Here is a 7,858-nt window from a genome sequence, read left to right as displayed (position 1 = left end):
AATTGAAAGTTCCAATTGGGAAACAAGACACACCCAATTGGAAACCCACATGGGGCACCCAAGGGGGGCGTGCCTTGCTGCCCAAGCAACCTTGGGTTGCCTCATGTGGTTCTCTTGTTTCTAATTTTATTTTGTCCATTGTTTCCTTCTTTCTCTTATTCCATTTGCATCACATGTGTTGCTTTAATTTGTTAAAACAAATCAAGTAATAATATTTCAAATATATTTGAAATTCAAATTGATAATGGCACACCACATGGGGCTTGTGGACATGGGTCCCACCCAAATTTGTCCCATGTGGGTTCCACTTATCCAATTTAAATCCCCTTTCATTTTTTTTAATTCCTAATTAAATTAATGTAATCCAATCCTATCCAATAGGATCAAAGCTCCAATTATAATTTATGATATTCCCAAAATACCCTAATGGCTAATACTTAACCATTTTGGTATTTCTAATGTATCTCATAGTGCATATACACTATATACATTGTGTATATCCTTTCAATGCATCCAATGCCACGAAACTAGTTCATGTGAGCAACTAAATAAATGCGGGATCTCTATCCAATTGATTATAATAGGTCAATCGAGTAGTGAGTGATGCAGAACCCACAAGTGGGCCCCCACACGATTATTGCTCTGTAACTAATGTTACAATCACAGTGAGTCGGTGGCCTCCATCGAGACGTAACCCTAAAGATAACCGTCAAATTATCATACCCCTAATCACATCAAATGTGCAAGTCCTTTCTCCAAATCTACATCTACCGAGTTGAGTCCTACAAGGGTGGACATCAACTACCCCCTGGGCTTACTCATGGTATACCTTTCAGTCAAGCAGTGTTGGCCCGCAAATGCATTTGCTAAAATAATTTCAAAAGAAAACTTATTTTGTGAAATCTTTTTTATAAACATTTTATCAAATTCACTGGCCAGGTATTTTTCTAGGCCTACTGCTCTGACCAAAATCGCAAATGTTATCCTATTAAATAAGCGGAGAATTCCATGTCGGGTATCACTATTGACCTCGAAGGTTTGTCCAACACTCTAGTACTACCCTCTGGTAACTCCGATAAGAACCACAGTTCGATAGACAAAAAATGAGAGACTCGCCAACAGACCAATACTCAGGTCAAAGGACATGTAAAGGGTCATATTTGGTAGAATGGCTCGCTCAACTTCCTCCTGGCCATAAGCTATTCTAATGTGATCATGTTCAGTACACAATCTCATTGTCGTACCCATTCTATCTTGCTTAGGGTCCACTACCCAAGTGATTGAGATAAGTCACTCCACATGTCATGCATGTAGGCAAGATAGATGCTAATTGTGTACAGGAGGAGGTGTCCAACCTCAACCCCAACTAGGAACTACTAAAGTCTGCAAAGAACCGGAATCCCATATCTCATTGCTCCCTAGGATCTGTGAATCCATGAGCATGGATTTCCTACTTTGCTACCTAAGGACAAATACGTCAATAACTATAGACACCCCATTTTAACCCGGCCCTAAACCTCCTTGTGTGTATAGAAAATCTTCTAAATAAGTGAATTAGGGCCCCAAATTACACCCTAGGGTAGGTTAGGGTCCCAAGCAGGTCCATGTAAAAGTTTAGAAAAATCGGACAAGAATTGCCTAATAAGACGAGCCTAGTTTAAAACATAGTGTAAAAGGGGAGTGTACTATCTGGTAACCCGAGCCTAGTTTAAAACATAGTGTAAAAGGGGAGTGTACTATCTGGTAATCCGAGCCTAGTTTAGAACATAATATAAAAGGGGAGTGTATTATCTGGTAACCCAACCAATTTTTACACTTGGGCTAGAAACGGGTTGAATTATCCATTTTGGGGGTGGTCAAGTAAGAAGAAAAAAACAAAATACAAGAAACAAATATCTCATGCAAGGAGTGTCCAGTAACTTAAAGGGGGTAGATTATTTTAGTATAATTTTCATTAAATCTCTTTCTTGTGGACCACCTCTATTCTAAAAACCAAAGCAAAATTATTGATAAGGGAGTGTCCTAGACAACTAAAGGGGTAAAAAATTATGCCTAAAATCTATAAATAGAGCATTTTGGCTCTTATTTGAAAAACATTAGGGTTCTTAATCTAATTTTAGAGAGAGAGAGAGAGCTTTCTAGAGAAAGATAATTCTAAAGTGAGAAAGAGTTTTAGAGAGAGAAAGAATGAGATTTAGAGAGAGATATAAGGAGGAGAACAAGCTTTCAAGGAGAGATCCAAGAGAAGAGTTCAAGAGTTGCTAGAATTTGAAGTTCCTCACATAAGGTTGGTGGATTTTGAGTTTATTTTAAGTTTTCTCTTGAAAATTGACCAAAAAATGACAAATCTAGGCTAAATATGAATGAAAATGTTAGATCTAACAACATAGGGCTAAAATTCATCAACATATGTCTAATAACAAGATCTAAGAGAATTCTCCATGGATTTTGAGTTTGGGTTGAATTTTGATTCAAAAATGGCAAAAATACATGCTGTCCAGCATCATTTTTGCCCATTTTTTTAATTTTTTACCAGATTTGAGTAAAATATCTAATGTAAGGTCGTAGAGAATTTTGAGATCTTCGATTTGGCATATTATGGCCCAAAATTGGCCAAGAAACGAAGAAGTTATGCCAATTTTAAGATTTCAGCTGAAAATTTGGGTTAAATGGTGAATTCTTGGATGATTTTGTGAAAATCTTTAGATATGATGTGTTAAGCTTTAGAAATTCAAAAATATATGTGTTAATATGTGTGTGATGTGAATGTCTAGTGAAATTCATGATAGACCTAGAGTTTTGATGTGAAATGCTCTTGTAAGATGTTGAAATCATGCTGTCCAGATTTATATTTGTGCTTTTCACTAAATTTCGATTAGAATTTACAAAAGTGATACACGTAAAAATTGTAGAGCTTTTCAAGACCTTCGATTTGACATATTTTAAACTAAAATTGGATTAGGAATAAAAATGTTATGGCGATTTTACTATGTCAGCCATTTTCAAAGGCTCAAATGAGAAATCTCCTTGATTTTTCTCATTTCTATCATCTTAAGTTTGAAATTTGAACCTTATATTCATTAATTCAAGTCGAAAACATATGTAATGCAGAGGTTTAGAGCTAGACTTCTTAGATGTGAATTTTGATTTTGGAATGTCTTGAAAAACCTCAAAATTACATGTTGTCCAGATTTATTTTTCATCATTTTCATCATTTTCAGTCAAATCTGAAAGGAATGGACTATGAGGGTTGTAGAAAACTGCAAGGCCTTCAATTTGACATATTATAGCCCTAATTTGGCCAAGGAATGAAAAAGTTATGATATTTTTAAGATTTCAGCCAAAAACACCATATTTCCAGTTTACGTCTTGACCGGAGATGACCGTTTTCCGGCCACTTTCATCCAAATCCAGCCAGAGTTGTCAACTCAGAAGATTTTCATCAATGAATTTTCTGAAACTTTGGTGTTGAACACTTTTTATAAAAATGTGTTTTAGTTTCTCTGTTTTGCAAAACAAAATTGAAACTTTTCAAAACAAAACTGCATAAATTAAATTTGAAATTAGCCCAAAGATGGCCATGTTCCGGCCACTTCCGGGGAAAACTTGCCAAAGTACATAACTAATCAAATGTTTCCTGATGTGGCCCCTACAACTTTGATATGTATTACTTGTACTAGTGTGGCCATTTGGATTGTGTGATTTTCAATACAAATTTGCAGCTTCCATGTAGAATGCAAATGCATGCTTTTGATACTTGATTTATACTTAGCCTAGTTTGTGATGGTGAGATGAAATGCTTTGAATGTTTTGAGTTTAGTTTCTGATATTATACATGTTACAGGCTTTCACTCATGCTTAAGTTAATTGTTTTGAGTCTTGCTATGTTTGGATGCCTTGAATTCCGTGCTTTGTGATGCAAAAATGTTAAATGCATGCAAGTGAAAATCAAAACTAAAATAAAAGATGTGAAAATGATTAACTAAAAGATGTTATGAGGTAAGCTCAGATACATTAGAAAGTTACTCATAGGAGGCATGTTTGGCCTCATTTATAGGATCATCTGTAAGTTGTATCACAACTTGTACCCCTATTAGTAGAAGACTAACTTAGTCTTTTAGTTGCCTTACCTTATTTATCATTGCAAGGGCAATGATAAGGATACTTGGAGCCCCTCTCTATGTCTAGGAGACTTGCTCAGTCTCACTATCACCCTTATTTATCTCTTCTTCTTATATGAGACTTGCTTTAGTCTATTTAGCACTCCCTTTAGAGTTTATAGTTAGAAGCCAGCCTCATAGACTAGGAGTCTGTCCTCTAGTTATGAGTCTTCTTTATAGTTAGGAGTCAATCCTTCAGTTTAGAAGTATGTCCTACTTTCATAGAGTCATGGGATTTTGTTCAACCCTCATAGAGTCTTAGGAGTATATGCTATCGTCACAGTGCTTTAGGAGTCTATCTTACCTTTATAGAGCTTAGGAGTCAGTCCTATTCTTATAGAGTCATAGGATTCTGTCTTATCTTCATAAGAGTCATAGGATTCTGTCCTGCTGTCATAGAGTTTTAGGAGTCTGTCCTATCCTGATAGAGTTTAAGAGTCTGTCCTACCTTTTATAGAGTATAAGAATCAGTCCTCTTTCTTCTAGGAGTCTGTCCTTTAGAGAGGTGTATACCCTTTAGCTCTAGGAATTCTGTCCGTAGCATTGACACTCCGCCAGGGTGTGAATCACGAGGTGTGGTCTTATAGGTTCCCTTTTGCTGAAAGGGTGAAAATACCTTTGAAAATAAAAAATATTGAAACATTTCAAAACAACAAAAACATTGGAAAACCTTAAACTTCAAAAGCATCTGAAAAGTCATGAGTCATTAGGAGAGTAGTTAGAAAAGTCTGTTTCCGACTTACGCTGGCTTGATCCTCTTTCACGAGCTACGTAGGCAGCTTAGGATCCTTATCCTAGGTCCAATCAAACCTTTAAAAACAAATCATTTAAATCCTTTAAAAAATACAAAAATCTTCAACAAATCTTTTACACATGTTTTCAAAAAGATCTTCCTTTAGAATTAGGAGTCTGTCGTAGACATCTTGAATGTTTTAGAAGTAGGAGTCTGTCCTAGCTAGGAGTCTGTCCTAGCTAGGAGTCTGTCCTCACCTCTGTCCGGTCAATTGGCGATACTCTTCGCCGACTAATGACTAGATTAAGATGCCCTAGATAGCTCATTGTCTTCTCTAGGGTACAACCCAGTTCACATAGGATGTAGGGACCACCTGCATTAGTTTATGATTAACTTGCATTAGTTGGGACATATAGGGAGTCCTAAAACTCACAAACAACTGGAACCTAACCAATCACATTCAATAAGCTGTTAACAATTAGTCGAGTCTAGGTGATTAAATCTAGGATAGCAGTCCTAGATGTGTTAGGCATTATAATTTAACGTAAGTGCGCGAGAACTACCTGACCTTGATTCCTGTAGAGGCGGGGATATGTAGGCGGCTTAGATGGATATATGAGACCATTCAAGATTCAGGCAAAAAGAAATTAGAGTTTTAAGGTTTGTTGTTAGCATTCTGAGATTTGAGTCTATTATTCAGCACTGTTTCATGCATAAGGACATGCTAGTGTGTTCACTCCTTTTTCTCGATTATCTTTATTCCTTACACAGCCTCACATGTTTATATACACTTAGCTGTAGTGTTAGATTGCTTTCTTTATTGTCATTCACATGTTTAGATGTAGAATGCTTATTCTTTTACTGCTTTCCTTATTGCTTATGCGCGTGTTTAGTTATAGCTCGTTATTGTTTACTCTTTATTATTATCTTCTGATCACATGCTTAGTTGTAGCCATGGTTTTAATTTCGACCGAAATCCGAAATTTTGGATTTCGGTGGAGACCGACACCGAAATGGGTAAAAACCGAAACAGTCATTTATTTCAACCGAAATTTTAGAATTTCAGTCGAAATTTTAGAATTTCGGTCGAAATTTTAGAATTTCGGTCGAAATTTTGGTTTTTTCGAAATTTGACCCAAAAAATCTTTTTTTTTTAATATTAATTTAATATTTCACCGAAATTAGTGAAATTTAATATTGAATAAAATATTAGTTTCGGGTTTGGTACCAAATTTCGACCGAAATTTCGAAATTTCAAGGTCCTAAACCTGTACCGAAACCGAAATTTTAAACCTTGGCTGTAGCACACTGCTTTTCTAATTATTCTAGCTTATCATATCTATTCTTTTGTTCTTGCTACTACCTGTTTAGCTGTAGTTATGCATGTGTGTATGTTTACTGCTTTTCTAGATGTGATGAGTTAGGATTAGATGTGATGAGTTAGGACCTGGATGTTTTCTTTTCTTTTACCCATCCCCGGGTCATGCATGCTTAGATAGACGTTATCTCGGGGATATCTGTTCTCATTTCACATGATTTTCGCTCAAAACTCTTCCAAAGTTAATAAAAAAATGGTATAAGAGACCGAGTGTGATCGGGCCAGTTGAATGCCTAACACATTCCCAACTAGTAATCAGGCACGGACCCAAATTATCTCTGGATTTATTCATTGCACAGAGTAGATTTTTGGTTCCATGGTCGTATTCCATAGATGACGACTCTTTCTTATTGTAGGTACGTCTTGATTCCGGGCTTGACTCCGAATCAAGAGGTATCTCATATACATCGACACTCATGATGTGAGGGCACCATTTTGAGAGAGCCTCGGCAGGAGCTTTCCATCGTGTGGAGATCGAGAGGCCCCCTTTAGGTCTAGCCTCGAGGTCGCGGGTCCACAATAACAAGTAACATATCACACATATTTAACTTTTAGTACCCATAAATGTCATGAAAAAGAAACTTTTATTGATTAACATGCAAAATATACTGAGTTTTAGGGCACTTACTCTAACAGAGTTTCTCATAAATCCCAACCAATAGGATTCAAGCTTGAATTAAACACATACACAATTAAATCACTTAAGTTCCAACCAATAGAAATTAAGTATTCAATGTGCATATGTTAATTAAACATAGACTCATCATCTTATGATGCGCCCCTTCTTCTAATTGAGTGTGCATGCTATGGTGCATCTCCTCCTTGTATCAAATACAATGGATCCAATCCATTCCCCGCGTGCAATATAGTATAGAACCCGGTTTGTCCAACAATCCTTCAAGGGTCTAGTGAGTTGTGAGTGGGATCATCGTAGAGATTCAATGGTCGTTTCTGTAGGGCCCAACATAGGCCCCACTACGATCTCACGTAATGTAGTATAACTACGATCGCATTAGGTAAGTGGCCCTGCCAGGAAATTACTGTGAAGAAGACCATCAAATCTAAATACCCCATGTCCTTCCTCCAAACAGTCATTTATGAGTTGGGTCTTACGGGAGGTGGATATAACTTTCTCCCTAGGCCCACTCTATGGTATACCTTTCGATTTATCATTTTACAGTCTGCAAATGCATTTGCAAAGTCTTTTCAAAACAAACAAGGTTTTCCAAAATATTTGATAAACACTTTTACCAAATTGGCTAGCCAGCCTTTTACCAAAGGACCTAGCCGAGATCGAAACTATAGATACATTATCTCATAGAGAGATGGAGGATTTCGTGTTGGGCATCACTATTGATCTCATGGCTTTATCCGATGACCCACTACTAATATCTGGTAATACTATTTGGACTACGGTTAGTTAGACCAAAGCCATAAAACTCGTGCACAGTCTAAAATGATCCATCGGGTCTAAGGACATATACAAAAAGGGTCTTGACAGACAAAACAACCTTATCCATTCATTGTCCATAGGTTATTCCGTTAAGTGATCCGTTCAATGCGTGATCCAATTATTTCACCCATTCC

Source organism: Tasmannia lanceolata, unplaced genomic scaffold, assembly GCF_043159265.1.
Source record: "Tasmannia lanceolata isolate RefF3 unplaced genomic scaffold, GAP_Taslan_0.1 ptg000006l, whole genome shotgun sequence".
NCBI lineage: Eukaryota > Viridiplantae > Streptophyta > Magnoliopsida > Canellales > Winteraceae > Tasmannia > Tasmannia lanceolata.
The sequence above is the reverse complement of the archived record's forward strand: the minus strand, read 5'-3'. Positions refer to the sequence as shown.